Below are 22,599 nucleotides of genomic sequence, written 5' to 3'. Positions count from 1 at the left end.
GAGGAAGTTGTCCCTGGATCACGGGACCCTGGCAGTGGCGAGCTGCACAGGCTCCCAGGGGGAAGTGTGGATAGTGACCTGTGCTTGCACACAGGATTCTTGGTGGTTGCAGCAGCAGCGTTAGTTTTTAATGCCCGTCTCTGGTGTCTGAGCTGACAGCTGCAGCTCGTGCCCATCTCTGGAGCTCATTTAGGTGGTGCTCTGCCTTCTGTGGGCAGACAGGGAAGGAATCTCCTCTCCTCACGCACCCCGAAACAATGGTCTCTTACCTCTTAGGCAGGTCCTGACTTTTTCCTGGACTCCCTCCCGGCTAGCTGTGATGCACCAGCTCCCTTCAGGCTGTGTTCACACAGCCAACCCCAGTCCTCTCCCTGGGATCTGAACGAAGCCTGAGCCTCAGCCCCCATCCCCCACCCACCCTGGCGGTTGAGCAGATAAGCCTCTCAGGCTGGTGAGTGCTGGTTGTCACCAATCCTCTGTGTGGAAATCTCTCCACTTTGCCCCCTGCACCCGTTTCTGCACTCTCCTCCGTGGCTCCGAAGCTTCCCCCAACCCTAGCCCACCCCCATCTCCACCAATGAAGGGGCTTCCTAGTGTGTGGAAACTTTTCCTCCTTCACAGCTCCCTCTGAGATGCAGGTCCCATCCCTATTCTTTTGTCTCTGTTTTTTCTTTTTTCTTTTTCCCTACCCAGGTACGTGGGGATTTTCTTGCCTTTTGGGAAGTCTGAGGTCTTCTGCCAGCGTTCAGTAGGTGTTCTGTAGAAGTTGTACCACATGTAGATGTACTTTTGATGTATTTGTGGGGAGGAAGGTGATCTCCGTGTCTTACTCCTCCACCATCTTCGGTTACAAAGATTTAAACTGTGCTTTCTTGTAGGAGTTTAATAGCTTTAGCTCTTATATTTAGGTCTTTGATCCATATAATTTTTGCATAGGTATAAGATAGTGGTCTAAATATATTTTTTTGTATGTGGATATCCAGTTTTCCCTGATCAACTGGTTGAAAAGACTATTCATTCCTCATTAAACAGACCTGGCATGCTTGTTTAAAATAAGTTGACTCTAAGTGTGAATTTATTTCTGGACTCTCAGAAATAAATGCTGATCAGTATGTTGTCCTTATGCAGGTAATGCATTGTCATGATTACTTGTAGCTTTGTAGTAAGATTTGGAAATGGGAATTATGACTCCTCCAACTTAGTACTCCTTTAATAAGATTGTGTTGGCTATTCTAGGTCCCTTAATATTCCTTATGAATTTTAGAAAACAGCTTGTCAATTTACACAGTGAAGACAGCTGCATATTGATGGGGATTCTGGTGAATTTGTATATCACTTTGGAGGGGTTTTTTTTTTTTTTTTTTTGGAAAATTGCTTGGTTGTTTCGTCTGTTTAAATTTATTTATTTATTTATTTATTTATTTATTTATTTATTTATTTATTTATTTAAGCTGCTTTGGGTTTTGATTGCTGTGCATGGGCTTTCTCTAGCTGCTGAGAGCAGGGGCTACTCTTAGTGTGGTGCACGGGCTTTTCATTGCGGTGGCTTCTCTTCTCACAGAGCACGGGCTCTAGGCACGCAGGCTTCAGTAGTTGTGGCATGCAGGCTCAGTAGTTGTGGCTCGTGGGCTCTAGCGAGCAGGCTCAGTAGTTGTGGCATACAGGCTTAGCTGCTCCGTGGCATGTGGGATCTTCCCAGACCAGGGATCAAACCCGTGTCCCCTGCATTGGTAGGCAGATACTTAAACACTGTGCCACCAGGGAAGCCCTGGAGGAGTATTTCTCTTAAGTTTTCGGATTCATAAAGATATGATATCTTGCCATTAATTTAGATCTTTAATCTCTTTCAATAAAATCTCACAGTTTTCAGACTGTATGTTTTGCATTTCAGTTGTTTGCTTTACTCTCAGGTACTTTAATCATTTTAATGCTTTAATAATTGGAATTTTTTTTTGATTGTTCACTGTAGGCATATAGAAATGCAATTGATTTTTCTATATTAATTGTGTATATAGAAACTTTGCTTACTTTATTAATTCTAGAAGCTTTCTTGTGGAGTCTTTGGGATTTTTAATAAACAAGATGATGTTGTCTGAGAATAGAGATAGTTTTACTTCTTACCTTCCAAACTAGATGCTTTCATTTCTTTTCTTTTTTTTTTTTTCCTAATTTCCCTGGCTAGAACCTCCAGTACAATGCCAAATAGAAGTGTCAAGAGCACATATCCTTGACTTGTTACTGTTCTTTGGGAGAAAGTTTTCAGCCTTTTACCACCAAATAAGATGTTGGCTATGAGTTTTTAGATATGCTTAATCATGTCAAGGCAGTACCCCACTTCCTAGTTTCTTAATTTTTTTTTTTTAATCATGAAGGAAAGTTGAATTTTGTAAAATTCTTTAACTAGGTCCATTGAGATGATCATATGATCTTTGTCCCTTATTCTATTCATATGTGTATTACATCAAGTGACTGTTGCATGTTAAACGAACATTACCTGTATGGGATAAATCCCACTTGGTCATAGTGTATAATCCTTTATATGTGCTGCTGGAGTCAACTTGCTCATATTTCATTAAGGTTTTTTGTGTCTATTCCTAAGATATACTGTCCTGTAGTTTTATTTTCCTTATGTCTTGTCTGGTTTTGATATGAGGGTAATGATGGCCTAATAGGATGAGTTGGTAAGGGTATCGTCCTCTTTTATTTGTTGTAGAGTTTGTGAAGAATGTGTGTTAAATCTTCTTTAAATACTTGGTAATATTCACCAGTGAAGTCATCTGGGCCTAGGCTTTTCTTCTGGGCAGATTTTTAATCACTAATTTAATCTGTTTCTTTGTTACAGGCTGCTATAGAATGAACTGTGTTCCCCCTAAAGTCTTACATTGAAGCCCTAACCCTCAATGTAACTGTATTTGGAGATCAGGACTATAATGAGGTAATTCCCTTTAATTCTTTTTTATTTTAGTAAGATCAGTAATAATGTTCCGTTTTTTCATTCCTGATTTTAGGTCAGTTTACCTACAGCTTTGTCAGTTCTCTTCACCTTTAAATTTTGGTTAGGTTGATTTTTCTCTTTTGCTTTCTAGAATTAATTTAATTTATTTTCCTTACAATTCTTTTTTACTTCCATTTGCTTTCTTGGAATTTAATTTATTATTTTACCAGTGTTGTAAGATGGAATATTAAGTTGTTGATATTAGATCTTTCTTTCTTATATTTTTCCAAATGTCTGTACACCTATAAATTTCCCTTTAGGCAATGCTTTACCTGCATAGCATATGTAATGGTATGTTATGCCTGAATTTTTATTGATCTCAAAACATTTTCGAATTTCTCCTTTCCTGCTTTCTTTTGCATTAAGTGAATATTTTCTAGTGTAACATTTAAATTACTTCAAGGATTTTTTTCATCATATTTTTAAAGTTATTTTCTTAGTGGTTGTTCTACCACTTACCATATATATCTTATTAAAAATCTACTTAAGTATTATACTAATTCTAATGAGATATAGAAATATTACTTCTATATAGCTTTATTACCTCTTCCCCAATTGTTCTATTATTTACATATATATTACATACATAAATATGTATATACTATATATATTACATTATATATGCATTATATATTATACATATATACATGTGTATGTGTATGTATATATATGTGTGTGATACTATATATATAAAAAAAACCTAACATCACTTTATATAATTTTAAGTCTATTAAAGAAGGTGAGAAAGAAAGGAGTGCAAGTATGTTTTTATAGAGTTTGCTATACTTTCCTTCTCATTGACTGTTTCTGATTCTCTTTTTGTTTTTGCAGATTCTATTTAAATCTGGTATTATTTCCTTAATTCAGTACAGCTTTTCTCCTGTGCCATTATTTTCAAATATATTTCTATATGCTATAAACCCAGCTTATATAGATATTGTTTTATACAATTTTTAAAAATCAATTAAGAGAAGAAAGAAGAAATACGCATTTATCCTGTCTTTTTATAATTACATAATTATATTTACTGTTGCTCTTTGAGTTTTGTGGGGGACTAAGTTTTTCATCTGAGATCACTTATTTTTGGCCTCAAGAACATCCTTAGTATTTATCGTAAGTCAGGTCTGTAAATAACAAATTTTCTCAGTTTTTGTCTATGATGGAATGTTTTAATTTTGCCTTCATTTTTTTAAAGATAGTTTTGCTGGATATAAGATACATGGTTGACAGTTCTTTGTCTCCTTTCAGTGCTTCTTTATATGCAGTTCTAATGTCTTCTGGCCTCTACTGTTTCTGCTAAAAAGTTATCTGTTAATCTTTTTGCCCCTCCCCCCTTATAAATAATGATTCATTTTTCTCTCACCACTTTCAAGATTTTCATCTTATATTTGGCTTTCAACATTTTTACTAGTGGATATTTGTTCATTTATTCTTCCCAGAGTGCACTAAGACTAATAGATGTGCCAAATAATATTTTTTTAAAAACTTTGGGGAGTCTGTAGCCATTATTTTTTTGAGTATTTTTTCTTCTCCTTTCTCTATCTCCTCTTCTTCTTGTATACAATTACACATATATTGGTGCACTTAACAGTCTGACATTTCTCTGAGGCTCTGTTCCATTTCTCTTCATCCTTTTTTACATCTGTTCTTCTGACTGCATAATCTCTGTTGATCTCAAGTTTGCTAATCTTCCTTCTGCCAGTTCACATCTAATGATAAGCCCCTCGAGTGAAATTTTCATTTCAGTTATTGTACATTTCAATTCCAAAATTTCCATTTGCTTCTTTTAAAAATAATTTATATCTCTTTATCAATAACCTTTTTTTGATGTGGCATTGCTCTCATACTCTTCTTTACGTCTTTAATCATGGATTCTTTTATTTCTTTTAACATATTTATAATGGCTACATTGAAATCTTTATTAAATCTGACATGTGATCATTCTCACTAGCAGTTTTTGTTGTCTTCTTTTTTCCCCAAACATATAGGTTATACTTAACTTGCTTCATAATATTTGTTGGAAAGTAAACGTATTAGATGATATTTTGTAGCAATTCTGAGTACTGTTCCTTGCATACAAGCACACACCACCCCATCCCTGACTCCAGGGGGCTCAGAGTAATCCTCATTTGACAGTGGTTCTGGCACTGTCTTGGGTTGTCTCTTTCCATGGTGACACACAGCTTGATTTTTACTTCAGGATTTCCTAACACCTCCTTCTTAAATAGAATCTGTGACTTAGAGCTCTTTCAGTTGTAATCCACTGTTATTATACTGTAGCTTTGTTCGTAAGGAGAAAAGGTCTGAGAGGGGAAGTAGTCTATAATGTTTTAGTGGACCTGAGTCCCTGGGCTATGACCTTCAGATTTGTGAGTTAGCCTTTTTTTTTTTACTTTCCCTTAGGTGAGATAGAAAGGACACAGCAGCTGAAGGTGGCTAATTGCCATCTGCCCAGGGAGATATGGCCTGGTGAAGTCATTTCTCTTGGAAGGTAGGCCTTTGTTATGGAGAATACTCTGGGGTATTTCAAAATTGTAATTTTTCCTCCCTTGATCTGAAACACAAAGGGAGTTTTTTTGGAACTTCACGGTTCAATCAGACCCAAATATATCCTATCATTTTTATCCCTAAAGAGAGGCTCCGCACCATGCTTGAATGTCACCCTGCCTAGGCACTGCCCCATGCTCAAACATCAACCCCCCACCCGCCTAGGTCCCGCCCCACCCTAAACACCCCCCTCCCGCTTAAGTTCCACCCCCCACTCCTGCCTAAGTTCCACCCCCCGCCTAAACTCCGCCCCCATAGCCAAGGCTTTTTTTTTTTTCCTCTTTAAAATTCGGGTTCTGTTTTACCTTGTTGATTGATTGTTGTTGATTCTTTCATATTTTTATTTTTCTTAATAAATCTTTTATTCTTCTAATTTTATTTTATTCTTTATACTTTGTTATTGTTCTCTCCTTTTGGTTTGTTCCCCCCTCCTTTTTTTTTTTTTTCTTTTTTCTGTGTGGTTTTATTTTACCTTGTTGCAGTTGTTTCAATTATAGTTTTAGTTTTCCTAACTTTTTTTTTTTAAAAGAACTGTTTATAAACACTGTACTCTAGTTGTTAAATGTATTCTTTTTTTTTAAAATTAATTAATTTATTTATTTTTGGCTGTGTTGGGTCTTCGTTTCTGTGCGAGGGCTTTCTCTAGTTGCGGCGAGCGGGGGCCACTCCTCATCGCGGTGCGTGGGCCTCTCACCGTCATGGCCTCTCTTGATGCAGAGCACAGGCTCCAGATGCGCAGGCTCAGTAGTTGTGGCCCACGGGCCCAGCCGCTCTGCGGCATGTGGGATCTTCCCAGACCAGGGCTCGAACCCGTGTCCCCTGCATTAGCAGGCAGACTCTCAACCACTGTGCCACCAGGGAAGCCCCCTAACATATTTTTTATCTTTCTAATTTTATTGTTTTTACTTCCTTGATATTGTACTCCTCCTTTTTTTCTTTTTATCTTCTTTTTTTTTTCCCACGCCACAAAGCTTGCAGGATCTTGGTTCCCAGGCCGAATGTTAGGCCCGAGCTCCTGTGGTGGGAGTTCCAAATCCAAACCACTGGACTAACAGAGAACCTCAGACCCCAGGAAATATCAGAGTGAGGCTTCCCAGAGGTCCTCATCTCAGCACGAACACCCAGCTCTACCCAACTGTCTGCAAACTCCAGTGTTGGACGTCTCAGGCCAAACAACCAGTAAGACAGGAATACAGCACCACCCATCAAAAAAAAAAAAAAAAAAGAAAACCACAAAAAATGTGTTACAGATGAAGGAGGAAGATAAAAACGTACAAGATGAATAAATAAATAAAGACGTAACGAAGACAAAATATGCAACCTACCTAGTAATGATAGTAAACATGATCCAAAATCTGGAAACAGCATGGAGAAAACACAAGAAACATTTAACAAAGATCTAGAAGAACTAAAGAGCAAACAAACAGTGATGAGTAACACAATTACTGAAATTAAAAATACTCTAGAAGAAATCAATAACAGAATAACTGAGGCAGAAGAACGGTTAAATGAGCCAGAAGATAAAATGGTGGAAATAACTGCCAGGGAGCAGAAAAAAGAAAAAAGAATGAAAAGAATTGAGGACAGTCTCAGAGACCTCCAGGAAAACATTAAACACACCAACACTCGAATTATATGGGTCCCAGAAAAAGAAGAGAAAAAGAAAGGGTCTGAGAAAATATTAGAGGAGATTATAGTCGAAAACTTTCCTAACATGGGAAAGGAAATAGTCAAGTCCAGGAAGTACAGACAGTACCATACAGGATAAACCCAAAGAGAAACACGAAAAGACACAAATTAATCAACCTATCAAAAATTAAATACAAAGAAAAAATATTAAAAGCAGCAAGGGAAAAGCAACAAATAACATACAAGGGAATGCCCATAAGGTTAACAGCTGATCTTTCAGCACAAACTCTGCAAGCCAGAAGGGAGTGGCAGGACATATTTAAAGTGATGAAAGGAAAAGATTACTCTATCCACCAAGTATCTCATTCAGATTCGATGGAGAAATTAAAACCTTTAAGACAAGCAAAAGCTAAGGGAATTCAGCACCACCAAACCAGCTTTACAACAAGTGCTAAAGGAACTTCTCTAGCAAGGAAACACAAGAGAAGGAAAAGACCTACAATAACTAACCCAAAACAATTAAGAAAATGGTAATAGGAACATACATATCGATAATTACCTTAAATGTAAATAGATTAAATGCTCCAACCAAAAGTTACAGACTGGCTGAATGGATACAAAAACAAGACCCATACATATGTTGTCTACAAGAGACCCACTTCAGATCTAGGAACACATACAGACTGAAAGTGAGGGGATGGAAAAAGATATTCCATGCAAATGGAAATCAAAAGAAAGCTGGAGTAGCAATTCTCATATCAGACAAAATAGACTTTAAAATAAAGACTATTACAAGAGACAAAAAAGGACACTACATAATGACCAAGGGATCAATCCAAGAAGATATAACAATGGTAAATATTTATGCACCCAATATAAGAGCACCTCAATACATAAGGCAAATTCCAACAGCCATAAAAGCAGAAATCAAGAGTAACACAGTAATAGTAGGGGACTTTAACACCCAAATTCACCAATGGGCAGATCATCCTAAATGAAAATAAATAAGGAAACACAAGCTTTAAATGACTCATTAAACAAGATGGACTTAATTGATATTTATACGACATTCCATCCAGAACCAACAGAATACACTTTCTTCTCAAGTGCTCACGGAACATTCTCCAGGATAGATCGTATCTTGGGTCACAAATCAAGCCTTGGTAAATTTAAGAAAATTGAAAGTGTATCAAGTATCTTTTCCGACCGCAGTGCTATGAGAGTAGATATCAATTACAGGAAAAAAACTGTAAAAAATACAAACACATGGAGGCTAAAGAGTACGTCACTAAATAACCAAGAGATCACTGAGGAAATCAAAGAGGAAATTAAAAAAATACCTAGAAACAAATGACAATGTCAACACAATGACCCAAAACCTATGGGGTGCACCAAAAGCAGTTCTAAGACGGAAGTTTATAGCAATACAGTCCTACCTCAAGAAACAAGAAACATCTTAAATAAACAACCTAACCTTACACCTAATGCAATTAGAGAAGGAAGAACAAAAACACGCCACCAAAGTTAGCAGAAGGAAAGAAATCATAAAAATCAGACCACAAATAAATGAAAAAGAAATGGAGACAATAGCAAAGATCAATAAAACTAAAAGCTGGTTCTTTGAGAAGATAAACAAAATTGATAAACCATTAGCCAGACTCATCAAGAAAAAAAGAGAGAAGACTCAAACCAAGAGAATTAGAAATGAAAAAAAAGTAACAACTGACACTACAGAAATACAAAGGATCGTGAGAGATTACTGCAAGCAACTATATATCAATAAAATGGACAACTTGGAAGAAATGGACAAATTCTTAGAAAAGCTCAATCTTCCAAGACTGAACTAGGAAGATAATATAAACAGACCAATCACAAGCACTGAAATTGAAACTGTGATTAAATATCTTCCAAGAGACAAAAGCCCAGAACCAGATGGCTACACAGGAGAATTCTATCAAAAATTTAGACAAGAGCTAACACCTCTCCTCAAACTCTTCCAAAATATAGCAGAGGGAGGAACACTCCCAAACTCATTCTATGAGGCCACCATCACCCTGATACCACAACCAGACAATGATGTCACTAAAAAAGAAAACTACAGGCCAATATCCCTGATGAACATAGATGCAAAAATCCTCAACAAAATACTAGCAAACAAACCAACAGCAGATTAAAAGGATCATACACCATGGTCCAGTGGGGTTTATCCCAGAAATGCAAGGATTCTTCAATATATGCAAATCAATCAATGTGATACACCATATTAACAAATTGAAGGAAAAAATCCATATGATAATCTCAGGAGATGCAGAAAAAGCTTTCAACAAGACTCAACACCCATTTATGATAAGAACTCTCCAGAAAGTAGGCATAGAGGGAATTTACCTCAACATAATAAAGGCCATATATGACAAACCCACAGCCAACATCATTCTCAATGGTGAAAAACTGAAACCATTTCCTCTAAGATCAGGAGCAGGAAGGGGTTGCCTACGCTCAACACTATTATTCAACATAGCTGTGGAAGTTTTAGCCATAGCAATCAGAGAAGAAAAGAAATAAAAGGAATCCAAATTGGAAAAAAAGAAGTAAAGCTGTCACTCTTTGCAGATGTCTTGATACTATACATACCGAATGCTGAGGATGCTACCATAGGATTGCTAGAGCTAATCAATGAATTTGGTAGAGTAGCAGGATACAAAACTGATGCACAGAGATCTCTTGCATCCCTATACACTAATGATGAAAAATCTGAAAGAGAAATTAAGGAAACACTCCCATTTGCCATTGCAACAAAAAGAATAAAATACCTAGGAATAAACCTACGTAAGGAGTCAAAAGACCTGTACAGAGAAAACTATAAGACACTGATGAAAGAAATTAAAGATGATACAAACAGATGGAGAGATATACCATGTCCTTGGAGTGGAAGAATCAACATTGTGAAAATGACTATACTACCCAAAGCAATCTACAGATTCTGTGAAAACCCTCTCAAATTACCAATGGCATTTTTCACAGAAGTAGAATAAAAAATTTCACAATTTGTATGGAAACACAAAAGACCCCGAATAGCCAAAGCAATCTTGAGAAAGAAAAACGGAGCTGGAGGAATCAGGCTCCCTGACTTCAGACTATACTACAAAGCTATAGTAATCAAGACAGTATCGTACTGCCACAAAAACAGAAATATAGATCAAAGGAACAGGATAGAAAGCCCAGAGATAAACCCACGCACATATGGTCACCTTATCTTTGATAAAGGAGGCAAGAATATACAATGAAGAAAAGACAGCCTCTTCAATATGTGGTGCTGGGGAAACTGGACAGCTACATGTAAAAGAATGAAATTAGAACATTCCCTAACACCACACACAAAAATAAACTCAAAATGGAATAAAGACCTAAATGTAAGGCCAGACACTGTAAAACTCTTAGATGAAAACATAGGCAGAACATTCTATGATATAAATCACAGCAAGATCCTTTTTGACCCACCTCCTAGAGAAAAGGAAAGAAAAGCAAAAATAAACAAATGGGACCTAATGAATCTTAAAAGCTTTTGCACAGCAAAGGAAACCATAATCAAGACAAAAAGACAGCCTTTAGAATGGGAGAAAATATTTGCAAATGAAGCAACTGACAAAGGATTAATGTCCAAAGTATACAAGCAGCTCATGCAGCTCAATAACAAAAAACCAACAACCCAATCCAAATATGGGCAGAAGACCTAAATAGACATTTCGCCAAAGAAGATATACAGATTGCCAACAAACACATGAAAGGATACTCAACATCAGTAATCATTAGATAATTGCAAATCAAAACTACAATGAGGTATCACCTCACACCAGTCAGAATGGGCATTATCAAAAAATCTACAAACAATAAATGCTGGAGAGGGTGTGGAGAAAAGGGAACCCTCTTGCACTGTTGGTGGGAATGTAAATTGATACAGACACTATGGAGAACAGTATGGAGGTTCCTTAAAAAACTAAAAATAGAACTGCCATATGACACAGCAATCCCACTACTGGGCATATACACTGAGAAAACCATAATTCAAAAAGAGTCACGTACTACTATGTTCACTGCAGCACTATTTACAATAGCCAGGACATGGAAGCAACCTAAGTGTCCATGGACAGATGAATGGATAAAGAAGATGTGGCGCATATATACAATGGAATATTACTCAGCCATAAAAAGGCACGAAATAGAGTTATCTGTAGTGAGGTAGATGGACCTAGAGTCTGTCATACAGAGTGAAGTAAGTCAGAAAGAGAAAAGCAATTACCGTATGCTAGCACATATATATGGAATCTAAAAAAAAAAAAAAAAAAGGTTCTGTCAAACCTAGGGGCAGGACAGTAATAAAGACACAGATGTACAGAATGGACTTGAGGACATGGGGAGGGGGAAGGGTAAGCTGGGACAAAGTGAGAGAGTAGCATTGACATATATACACTACCAAATGTAAAATAGATAGCTAGTGGGAAGCAGCTGCATAGAAGTGGGAGATCAGCTTGGTGCTTTGGGATCTTCTAGAGGGGTGGGATAAGGAGGGTGGGAAGGAAACGTAAGAGGGAGGGTATACGGTGATATACGTATGCATATAGCTGATTCACTTTATTATACAGCAGAAACTAACACAACACTGTAAAGCAGTAATACTCCAATAAAGATGTTTAAAAAAAAAAAAGAAATGGAGCAATAAAGAAATCTAAAAAACAACAAAAAAAGTATAGTCAACTCTGCATATCCTGTGTGGATATTTGTGGAGGAAAGAATAATTATATACACACATAGTGTATTAATATTTATAAATAAAACAATACATAAATAAATATAATAAACAATATAAATAAATATACAGGTATATATATTTTTCTAGATACTCAAGGAATACCAAACTAGCTGCATTCTGATGGATATGCATTGGGAGCATAGGTTACCTCTCCTAATATCCTTTTTTTTTTCTCCTTCCTTGTCTCCAAGTTCTTTTCTGTTTATCCTCTTGCCCCACAGCCATCAGACTGGTAAATACACATTCCAGTTCACTTTACCATTTACTTCTTTATGTTTTATAATTGTTTTATTATTAGGGGAAACATTTTAATTCCCATTTCAGGAGTCTGGGGATCTGGATTATACAGAAAACTTCATTTTTCATATTTTTGAATAGTTGGATGGAAAAACAATAAAACATCAACTTCTCCCAAATTATTATATAAGGCTAATGCAATTCTAATTAGAATATCTTTGTTTTCTTTTGTTGAATGAGAGTATACTTAATATTTTCTGATATAATAAATATTTTTACTTATCCAATCCAGTTCAAGTAAATTTAGCCACAAAGAACCAAGAAAAATATTTAGAAGAACAGCAGTGAATATTTGTTGGGGGAAATTAACCTTATTAGAAATAAGAAAATAAACTACTGTAATCAAATAAATATAATTTGTGAATAGTGTTTGACAAAGCATTATAAAATAGAAACATCAGAAATAGATTTAATAATCAGTACAGTTTAGTATAAGATATAGGTCATAACATAATGCAATTATAAGGTGACTAATTTAATAGATTGTGTAAAATAACTAGATACCCATCCGAATATCCATAAAACAATGTCCAAAATGTATTAAAGTTCTAAATATAAATATTAAAAAACACATATCTACAAACTACAAGTGCTGTCTAGGGCATGAGAAATTTCTTACAAAGATGGGAAATAAAAAACTGCGCAGAAGGGGAGAGGCAGCACGTTGAAAGGAGGGGCTCTGGAGTGTGGATTTCCGGAGTTTGGAGGTAGGGCCCTGAGTGAGGGTGTGTGGATGGGGTTTAGGCCCAGCACGTTGGAGGGGGTCTCTGAGTGTAGAGGTAGGGCCCTGGGTGGGGGGCGCTCTAGTTGTGATGAGATGCGAATTCCGCATCCTCCTAGTATCTGACTTTACTTTTACTGTGCATGACGAAATTTGAAGAGAAATAGACATGGCTCAGAGATTAGGTGAAATTCCTAGAGAAAACCATAACAGATCTATGCTCACAATTAACTAAAATAATAACCATTTCATTTTATAGTCATTAAACAAATTGAATCCATTTTCAAATATTTTCCACAAATAAAGGAGTCTTATTAAAATATTAAAACAACAGCAACAATGAAAGAAACAACAGAAATCCAGATAATTCCAATGTTAAAAATTTTTTTAAAGTATCCTCCTCCGTTCTATTTATGATGATATTGAATTTGATAACAGATTAAAATTGGTTTGGTGCCAAAATAAAACTACAGGTCTATCTCATGCATCAATACTAAAATTTAAAAAAAAAATCCAAACATGCAGAAAAGATATTACATTTTGACTAAGTTGGCTTTATCCTATTTATGCAAAGTGGTTCAATATTAGAACATTTATCAATGTAATTCATCACTAACAGATTAAAGCTAAACAAAACATACGATCCTTTCAAGAGACATTTAAAAAAAGTAAAACAAAACCAAAAAAGCAAAATCAATAAAATTTATCCATTCAAGCTATAAAACAACTTTCAGCTAATGGAATAAATGGCAATTTCCTTAACTCAATAAAAGGTGTCTACAAAAGATCCATATGAAATATTATATTCCGTAGTAAAATCCTTTGGACAGTTTTATAAAATTAGAAGTCGAATAAGAATGATTCCTACCACTACATCTATCCAGCACTGTACAAGAGTTCCTAGTCAGCTCCCTACGTTAAGATTAAAGGAAATGAAGTGTGTAATGATTAGAAAGATTTTATTTGAAGATGATGTGAGTGTCTACATAGAATTCTATATGAATTCAATAGTCTATAGAATTCAAAGATTCTATAAGACAAATGATTAGAATAGTGAAGCAAGTTTGGCAATGGTGTTGCATATTACATCTTATGTGAAAGTAATCTGCATTTATAGAAACAACAAATTTGATTTTAATAAAATGTAACTCACAGCAGCACCAAATACATTATATACAAATACACATATACATACATATATGTAGAATATGTGTGTGTGTATTATATATAATCCAAGTATAAATAATTTTGTAAAAAAAAAAAAAAGCCTCAAGAAATAGATTAAAATTCCAAACTATGAAGAACTGTGACACCTTTATGAATAGGAAGATTAAATGTTTACTCCCTGTCAGTTTACCCCGAAATTGATCTAGATTCAGGACAATTTCAGTCTAAATACAATTACCATTTTCTATGGAATTTGATTAAATTGATAACTTGATTCTAAAATTTATATGGAAATGTAAAATTCTAATGATAGGTAAGATCTTCTAAAAGGAAAAGCTGAAGAATCTTATCCTATCAGATATTTAGACTAATAATAAAGTTCAACTTATTAAGACAGTCTAAAAATGCAGTAGGGTTAAACAAGATAGATTTATCGAATTTGACATTTGGCAAAATCCACATTTTAAATCAAAGAGGAAAAAATGAATTTACAGTAATTATTGCAGAAACATTGGTTGTCTATGTGAAAAAATGTGAAATTGAATCTCTACCTCAAACTATATTCTCATAGCAATCCCGAATAGATTAAGGGTAAATATGAAAAACAAAACTTTAAATTTTCTTTTAAAATTTAAAACCGTGTCTTTGTATCATCAAATATCATTCATCACCAAAAGAAGGTAAAAACATTAGCTACATTTTTAGAAGAGATCATTAAGAAAATTAAAAGAGCCCAAATGAATCAATATGAGAAGGACTATGAAGAAGAAAAATCAGTAAAGAGCCTGACTAGGCATTTTGCTGAAGAGGAAATGGGAATAAATAATGTGAAAAAGTGTCCACCTGATTAATAATCAAGAAAATTTAAATTATAACAATAATATGTTACAGTTTCATGTATACCAGATTGGCAAAAATAAAAATTTGATAATAACAAGTGTTGAATAGGATATCTAGCACATATACTATGCTGATAGAAGTGTAAATTATGTATATTTCAGAAAATAGTTGAGTATTAAAACTAAAGCTGAATAGGTATATACTTTATGACCAGTAATTTAACTGTTCAGTGACTACTCTAAAGAGACCTATGTTCATTTCCATCAAGAGACATAATGAACTTTGTATATAGCATAACATTTATAAGAGCAAAAGCTGAAAACAATTCAAGTGCTAGCAGTAGCATAATAGGCAATCATACAAGGGAGTATAATACAACAGCAAAAGTATACTATAGTTATATATTTTATGACGTAAAAGGGAAAAAAAAGTCACAGAAAAAAATATATGTGTGTATATATATGTATATGTCTCTGTGTGTATATATGGTGTAATTCCATTTTTTGGGCGTGTAATTCCATTTTTATCTGGGTGACAAGCAAAACTAAGCAAAAACGTCATCAAATTAATTTTTATAGAGAATTATTAACACAAAATCGAGATGGTAATTACTTCCAGAGAGGAAAGACTGGGATCAAATCCAAAAGATGCCTACATGGGATTTCCAACAATACTGACAATGTTCTATTTATTCAGCTAGATACAATGCATACACATGTATTTCTTCATTAGTATTCTTTATACTGCACAAATATGTCATATCTATAGGCCAGAATAAAACAATGGTAATCAATTTTTTAAGTGAAGTATTCCTTTTCTTTAAGAAGAAAATATAAATATATATTCTCAAAATGTAAGTAACATTAATGGTTTTTTGTTGGTTTTTTTGTTTTTTTTTTTTTTTTTTTTTGCTTGGAATGAATTATTTTGGAGAGTTTGTTGAAACTACCATAAAAAAGATGTTTTGAACAACCTGAAATAGTATCTTAAAGGGAGGTGAGTGGATTTTTTGATAGGGGACCTTTAAATTTTTGTACCTTTAGGAGGTTTCTGCCCTCATTCTATGTCAAGAATCTGCCAACCTTTATAATGATAATTCCCTTCTAAAATCTTTATGTATTTACTGTTTAATACTCCTGACAATATCTTTATTTTATGAAGACCCCTGCCTCAAACTTAGTGATCCACTGAAAGTACATAGCCATCAGGTTAGAAATCCCTATACTGAATTATAAAGTTGTTTTGCCCTAAAGAAGCAAACCAAGCCAGAGGAGAAATCAAATGCACTCTGAATCAAGAGACAAAACAGAGCTAATCACTTTGGATAGATACTCCATTGTTTGCACAGCTGGGCATGGTGTGCTCATTTTGTAAATATGCTTTGCTATTTTCTTGGTATTAGTCAGTTTGCTTGAATGGATTAGAAATTTGAAAGCTGCTTTGTCTAATGTCATGGTAAATTTGTATCCTGATAGAAGAATACTTAGGTCCTGATAAGCACTGTTATTCCCTGCAGCTTCCCTCCACTGGTATTGGGAGCCAAGGAGAGAGATGCCACACAAAAGCCTAAACTCAAGATTCTTAAGTTCTTGTAGCAGCTTGGAAATTGTTAAAAATGTATTTAATCCCCTGAACTGAGTTTAATATTCAAGGTGTTGGCATAGTGTGGCACTATAAGAGGGAGTCAGAAACAGTGTATTCTTTCTTCTCTTTATAGAGGGTTTACCTACACGTAACTTCCCCATCACCATTAGCATCAGGAGTGTCATCAGGTATTCACCTCAAGTTTCTTTAGAATATAGGATAAGATCATACAAATATTCTGATTATTACATCTCTGACTACAAAGGATATTTAAAAGGCATTTTAGGTGGCTAGAGTTGGGGGAGAGGAAAGACCATACTGTTCAGAGCATAGGAGTTGGAGACAACTTTTACCAAACATGTGAATTGCCTTCATGGGTAACAATCACCTCAATGATAGAGAATGTATGGCAGATTGCTTTTCCCCTGGAAGTCCATAATAATATCTCCTACCCCATATGTTCTTCCAGAACCTTGCCCCTCCACCATCAAGAGGTGGAGTCTAGGCTTCCTCCCTCTTGAAACTGCAGAGATGCTTGTGACTGCCTCCACTAACAGATACAGGGAAAGTATCACTATGTGACTTTGGAGGCTGGAGCGTAAAAGGCAACACGGTTTTCCACTTGGCTCCATCTTGGGATGCTCACTTTTGGAACCCACTCCAGAAGAAGCCCAGGCCACCTTGGAGTCTCACGTCAAATAGAACAGAAGACTGGGGGCCCCCAGTCCTCAGCTCTATCTGATCTTCCAGACAACAGCCAGTAATTAGCAACCTATGGCTGAGTAATCCAAATTGGAAGCTGACCCTCCAGCCCTCAGCTGAAGCTGCCTTAAGCAGAGCTGAGTCTTTCCCACCAAACCTGTCCACATCAAAAACCTGTGAGCAAAATAAATAATTGTTGTTACTTTAAACTACTCAGTTTTAGGATGGTTTGTTGTGTACCAATATATAACTGGAACAGAAGTCCACAAATCATGGCTGGGTAGAAATGAATAAAGAAGTGGATTCAGGAAAGAAAGGAAGGAAGGAAGGAAGGAAGGGAGGGAGGGAGGGAGAGAGGAAGGAAGGAAGGAAGAAAGAAAGGAAAGAAAGGAAAGAAGAAAGGAAGGAAGGAAGGAAAGAAGGAAGGAAGAAGGAAGGAGGGGAGGAAGGGAGGAAGGAAGGGAGGAAAGAAGGAAGGAAAGAAAGAAAGAAAGAAAAAGAAAAATGGAAGGAAGGAAGGAAGAAAGAAGAAAGGAAGAGAGGGAGGGAGGAAGGAAGGAAGGAAGAAAGAAAGAAAAGAAAGAAAGAAAGAAAAAAAGAAAGGAAGAAAGGAAGAAAGAAAGAAAGGAAGGAAGGAAAGAAAGGAAGGAAGGAAGGAAAGAAGGAAGGAAGGAGGAAGGAAGGAAGGAAGGAAAGAAGGAAGGAAGGAAGAAGGAAGGAAGGGAGGGAGGAAGGGAGGAAGGAAGGAAAGAAGGAAGGAAGGAAGAGGAAGGAAGGGAGGGAGGAAGGGAGGAAAGAAAGAAAGAAAGGAAGAAAGAAAGAAAGAAAGAAAGAAAGAAAGAAAGAAAGAAAGAAAGAAAGAAAGAAGAAGAAATGGAAGGAAGGAGGAAAGAAAGGAAGAGAGGGAGGGAGGGAGGAAGGAAGGAAGGATGAAAGAAAAAAAGAAGAGAAAAACATTTGATGGGCTTTGAAGGAACTCTACAATCAAAGTTTAAGTTCTTCAAAGAAAACATTCTGTGGGACCATTTGAAGAGGTTATTCAAAGTAAGCTTTGAATTAAAAAGGTAATTGAGAAAATAATTAGATTATTTAATTTATGCTTTAATGGAGTTTCTTTGGATGAATTGCTATCCTAAGTTCTCCTTTGAAGTAGGGATCAGCAGTGCAGATAAAGCCTTCTAAAACTTCTTGGCAAGGAAAATGTCAATAATTACTGAGGCATAATGAATTCCTCTTAACTTCTGGAGGGTTGAAACTGTGGAACTGCTGAACATAATGTGTAAATTATTATTTTTACAAAGATCTTATTCTACACACATTAGTAATTTAGAGGGTTTAGATTTTTTTTTAAAATGTGGATGGAAGTCAAAGAGGACTCTCTACTTGAGTAAAATTTACTTCCTGAAAAGCAGATTACTGAGTATAGAAATGAGTTTTAAGACTGCTGACCACTTACTTAACACATATATGGTGAAGGTAAAAGCTGTAGGGTATCTAATCCCTGAATGTTAGGAAAGATATATAATATTCTTGGGCATTTTTAAAAAGCATTTTATAATATTTCACAGCATACACTTATTTATTTGTTTGCTTTAAGAGAGCCTATTGGATTCTATGGGTTCTAAGCTGCCTCTGGTAAGTACACTTCCCTAAAATTTTCTTTGCTTATATTGATGCAACTCTAAAGACAACAATTTCTTTCTGTGGCTCACGCCACTCCCTCAGTGTGGACCAGAAACTCAGAGAGGAATTATGGGAAGGATGATGTTGGATAGTTAATGGATACCTGGAGGTCCTTCTGTTCTACTTGATTCAACTCAGGATAATACATCAAGGATAGAATGGAATTGTTCTACTCATAGGTAGTTTCAAACGTAAAAGATGTGAGAAATAAAGGAATGTGAGGACAGGATATCAAGTAGATCAATTACATAGGCACAAAATCAATGTCCTACTGCTCACACTTTGAGGGTTTTTTGTTTTATTTAGGTTCATTTAGGTTTGTACAATAGTGACCATCATGGATTAATGCTGTTTCATCCTTGTTTTCCTGACCATGTAATGTAATGACATGAGTGATTTTGGTGGCACAGCCTGGTTCCATAGCATAGAATGAGTTAAATTGGTCTTCATGGGAACAAGCCGTTAATCGCAAAATCATTAGCATAGAATTTTAGCAAACTGTACAAATATAGGACATTGGAAGGATCCTCCATAGAGTCAAATCTATGGTATAACGCATTATTTTATTATAAAATTTTATACATATATACATATAGGTACATATATCTATCTCTACATTTATATCTCAATCTATCTATTCACCTTTATCTATTATCTATATTTTTCCCATGCTGATAAACAGACACTCTAATGAAAGATTATATTTCTTGAAAAAGCAATTCTTCATCCTTCAAACAAGAATTAAAATGGTGGCACCTCTCCCCAATCAATGTAATTTGATTAAGCTAAGGCATTTTGAAAATGGACATTTGTAAACAATTAGTAAACTATATAGCATTTAGATGTGGGACATATAATTTAATCCATAGAGTAAGATGCTTTAAAATGGGTGTATTCTTTTTTTTTTTTAAATTTCAGGATACTTGAAAAGTATCCATGGATTCAATTTAAGAGACATAATACAAAATATTTTGAATTTTAAATTGAGTTAGATGTATATTCACATGAAACTATAAACAAAGTATAGAACAAAGTATTAGACATACAGTCTGCTCACAATTGCATTTCTTTTTCTTTTATAATTCTGGCTAACTGAAGTCAACGAAAGTTCAATTATTTGTGAATATTGTTTATTTTCAAAAGCAAATGTGCTAAAGAGTATATATTTATGCATTTTCAAAAAGCTTCAGCTAGCTGATTTCTTCATAAAATGTTGAGGGGACACAGATAAATCCCCAAAGTGCTGCTAATTTTTAAATTAAATACACATAAATTAATCCACATAACTCTGGGAGCAAAATAATTCTTAGAAAATGCATGGAATTCATTATGAGCCATTAAAGAAGCTAGTAATTACTAGCAGTGAGAACAATTTATAAAATAAACTTACACTTTTTTTTCTATTTTGTAATGATGTAGTACTTAGATTTAGAGAATCTAATTGCTTCTTGTAGTATTTTCTTAAAAGAATAATTTAAAATTTTCTGTCCTTGTATGAAAAAAAAATTACACTAAAATTTCAAAATACAGAGCTTTGAATAGAGAACTTTTGACATGAATATCATTAAAGCTGAAGTAATCTTATAATCTCAGTCTTTTGTTACTTTAATAATTAACTCTCTCTCATGGACTTGCCTAGAGCATGTTGCATGAGTGAGCTTAAACATTAATTTGCTTGCCTCTATCATAATGATAGCTACCTTTAATGTCTATAACAGGCTACATCCTCTCATAGGTATGTTACTTACATTATCTCAGTTGCTCTGAATTACATCAAACCTCTAAGCTCTGGTGCTTCCACGTGTAGATGAGAAGAGATAGTAATTTGTTCTTCATCGGAGGTCAACAAATTATGGCTTGTGCTCCAAATATGCCCACCACCTGTTTTTGTAATTAGAGTTGCATTGGGACACAGCCACACCCATCATTTACATACTGTCTATGGCTGCTTTCTCTCAACAGTGGAAGAATTGAGTATTTGCAATAGAGACTATATGCAGTGCAAATCTAAAGCTATTTACTATCTGGCCCTTTACAGAAAAAAAAATCTGCTGATTCTTGCTCTAGGTCACTCAGTGAGAACTGCCTTTCAAATCCAGGGTTTTCTGATGCCAATGTCAGTGCTTTTTTCACCTGTATCATGATACATGCCAAAGGTGAAAAAAAAGTTAAGGGCGGGGGAGTAAGGAATAAACTTACTCATTTTTTTTTGTTTTTTAACTATTAGCCTTGATGATCTATAAAATGAGGGTTTTGGATTTAAATTCTGTCTTAGAAATGTATCACCATTATGAATCTAGGCCAAGCATGTAAATATTCATGAACTCAGACACATCATTTCAAAAATGGAAATAATAATACCTGACTTCCCTACACTCAAGGGTCTGGGATGGATGGGCTCTTTATAACTCTATTACCTACTTTTCTGTGATTGTGATTCCCATGTCAGACCAATGGCAGGTCTGATTCACTTAACTGGAAATGATCTAAAATAGTGTGAAATATTGTTTTTAATCTGCAATGCAGATGAACTGTGCCCAAACATACAAAGTAATAGATATATTACATTCTTATGACCCACAGTGGTTTACTCAGTGCAATTCAATGGAATACAGAAAGTATTTTTGAGGATTTTTCCAGCATTTTGTGAAGCCCTCTAGGGGCTCATAGAATTAATATTTGCAGAGCTACAGATTTAATGTTTGACTCACTTTTGCATACGTCACTTCTTTTGAATTACCCGTGTACGCAAACACACACAACATACAAATAAGCATGGCCTACTTAATCTAATTAAAATTTAATAAGCAGGTACAATGTATAAATTTTATGCTAGATGCTAGGCATCAAATGTTTATATTCTTGAAAGGAAGGCAGAGCATGAAACATACTTTTTAAAACAATATTACACAAGAATGTATAATAAAGGTAATCAGGGCACTATGACAGACCCATTTAAAGAAACTGACATAGTGGATTTGAACAGGGAAAGAGTGGAAGTGTGTCAGTTCAGAGCAAAGGTTCCTCAACCTCAGTGCCTCAGCACCACTGACATTTTGGGCTGGATAATTCTTTTTGTGTTCTCCTGTGCACTGTAGGATGTTTAGCAGCATCCCTAGCTTCTACCCTCTAAATGCCAGCAGTAGCCCTATGTTCCCAATTGTGATAGCCAAAAATATCTCCAGACATGATCGAACGTCTCCCAAGGGGCAAATCACTCCTGGTTCAGGTCCACAACGTAACAAATGGATTGGAATGAGCAAGGTCAAAGATGAATGAAAATGAAGGAAATGAAATTAGATTAAATGGCTATTTTAGTCACCCAGATGAGAAATGAGCAGAAGAGGGAATGATATAAGGTTATATTCTGGTGGGAGAATATATAGATAGCACTTGATGGATTGAAAGTGGATTGTAAAAGAGTTCCAAACCCTAGCAGGAAGAAGTATCAGTAGGGGAACCTGTTATAAAGTCTAACTTAATGGCAATTCTGATTCATTTGGTATGAAAAGGGGCCCAGGAACATAGATTTTAACAAACATCGCGTTTTGAGAAAAAACAGATGTAATATTGGAGTGCTATTAGAAAACAGGGCCAGAAATGAGAGACTAGCCTAGTTGGAGGCAA

This window comes from Eschrichtius robustus, chromosome 1, assembly GCF_028021215.1.
Source record: "Eschrichtius robustus isolate mEscRob2 chromosome 1, mEscRob2.pri, whole genome shotgun sequence".
Classification (NCBI taxonomy): Eukaryota; Metazoa; Chordata; class Mammalia; order Artiodactyla; family Eschrichtiidae; genus Eschrichtius; species Eschrichtius robustus.
This window is presented reverse-complemented; position numbering follows the sequence as displayed.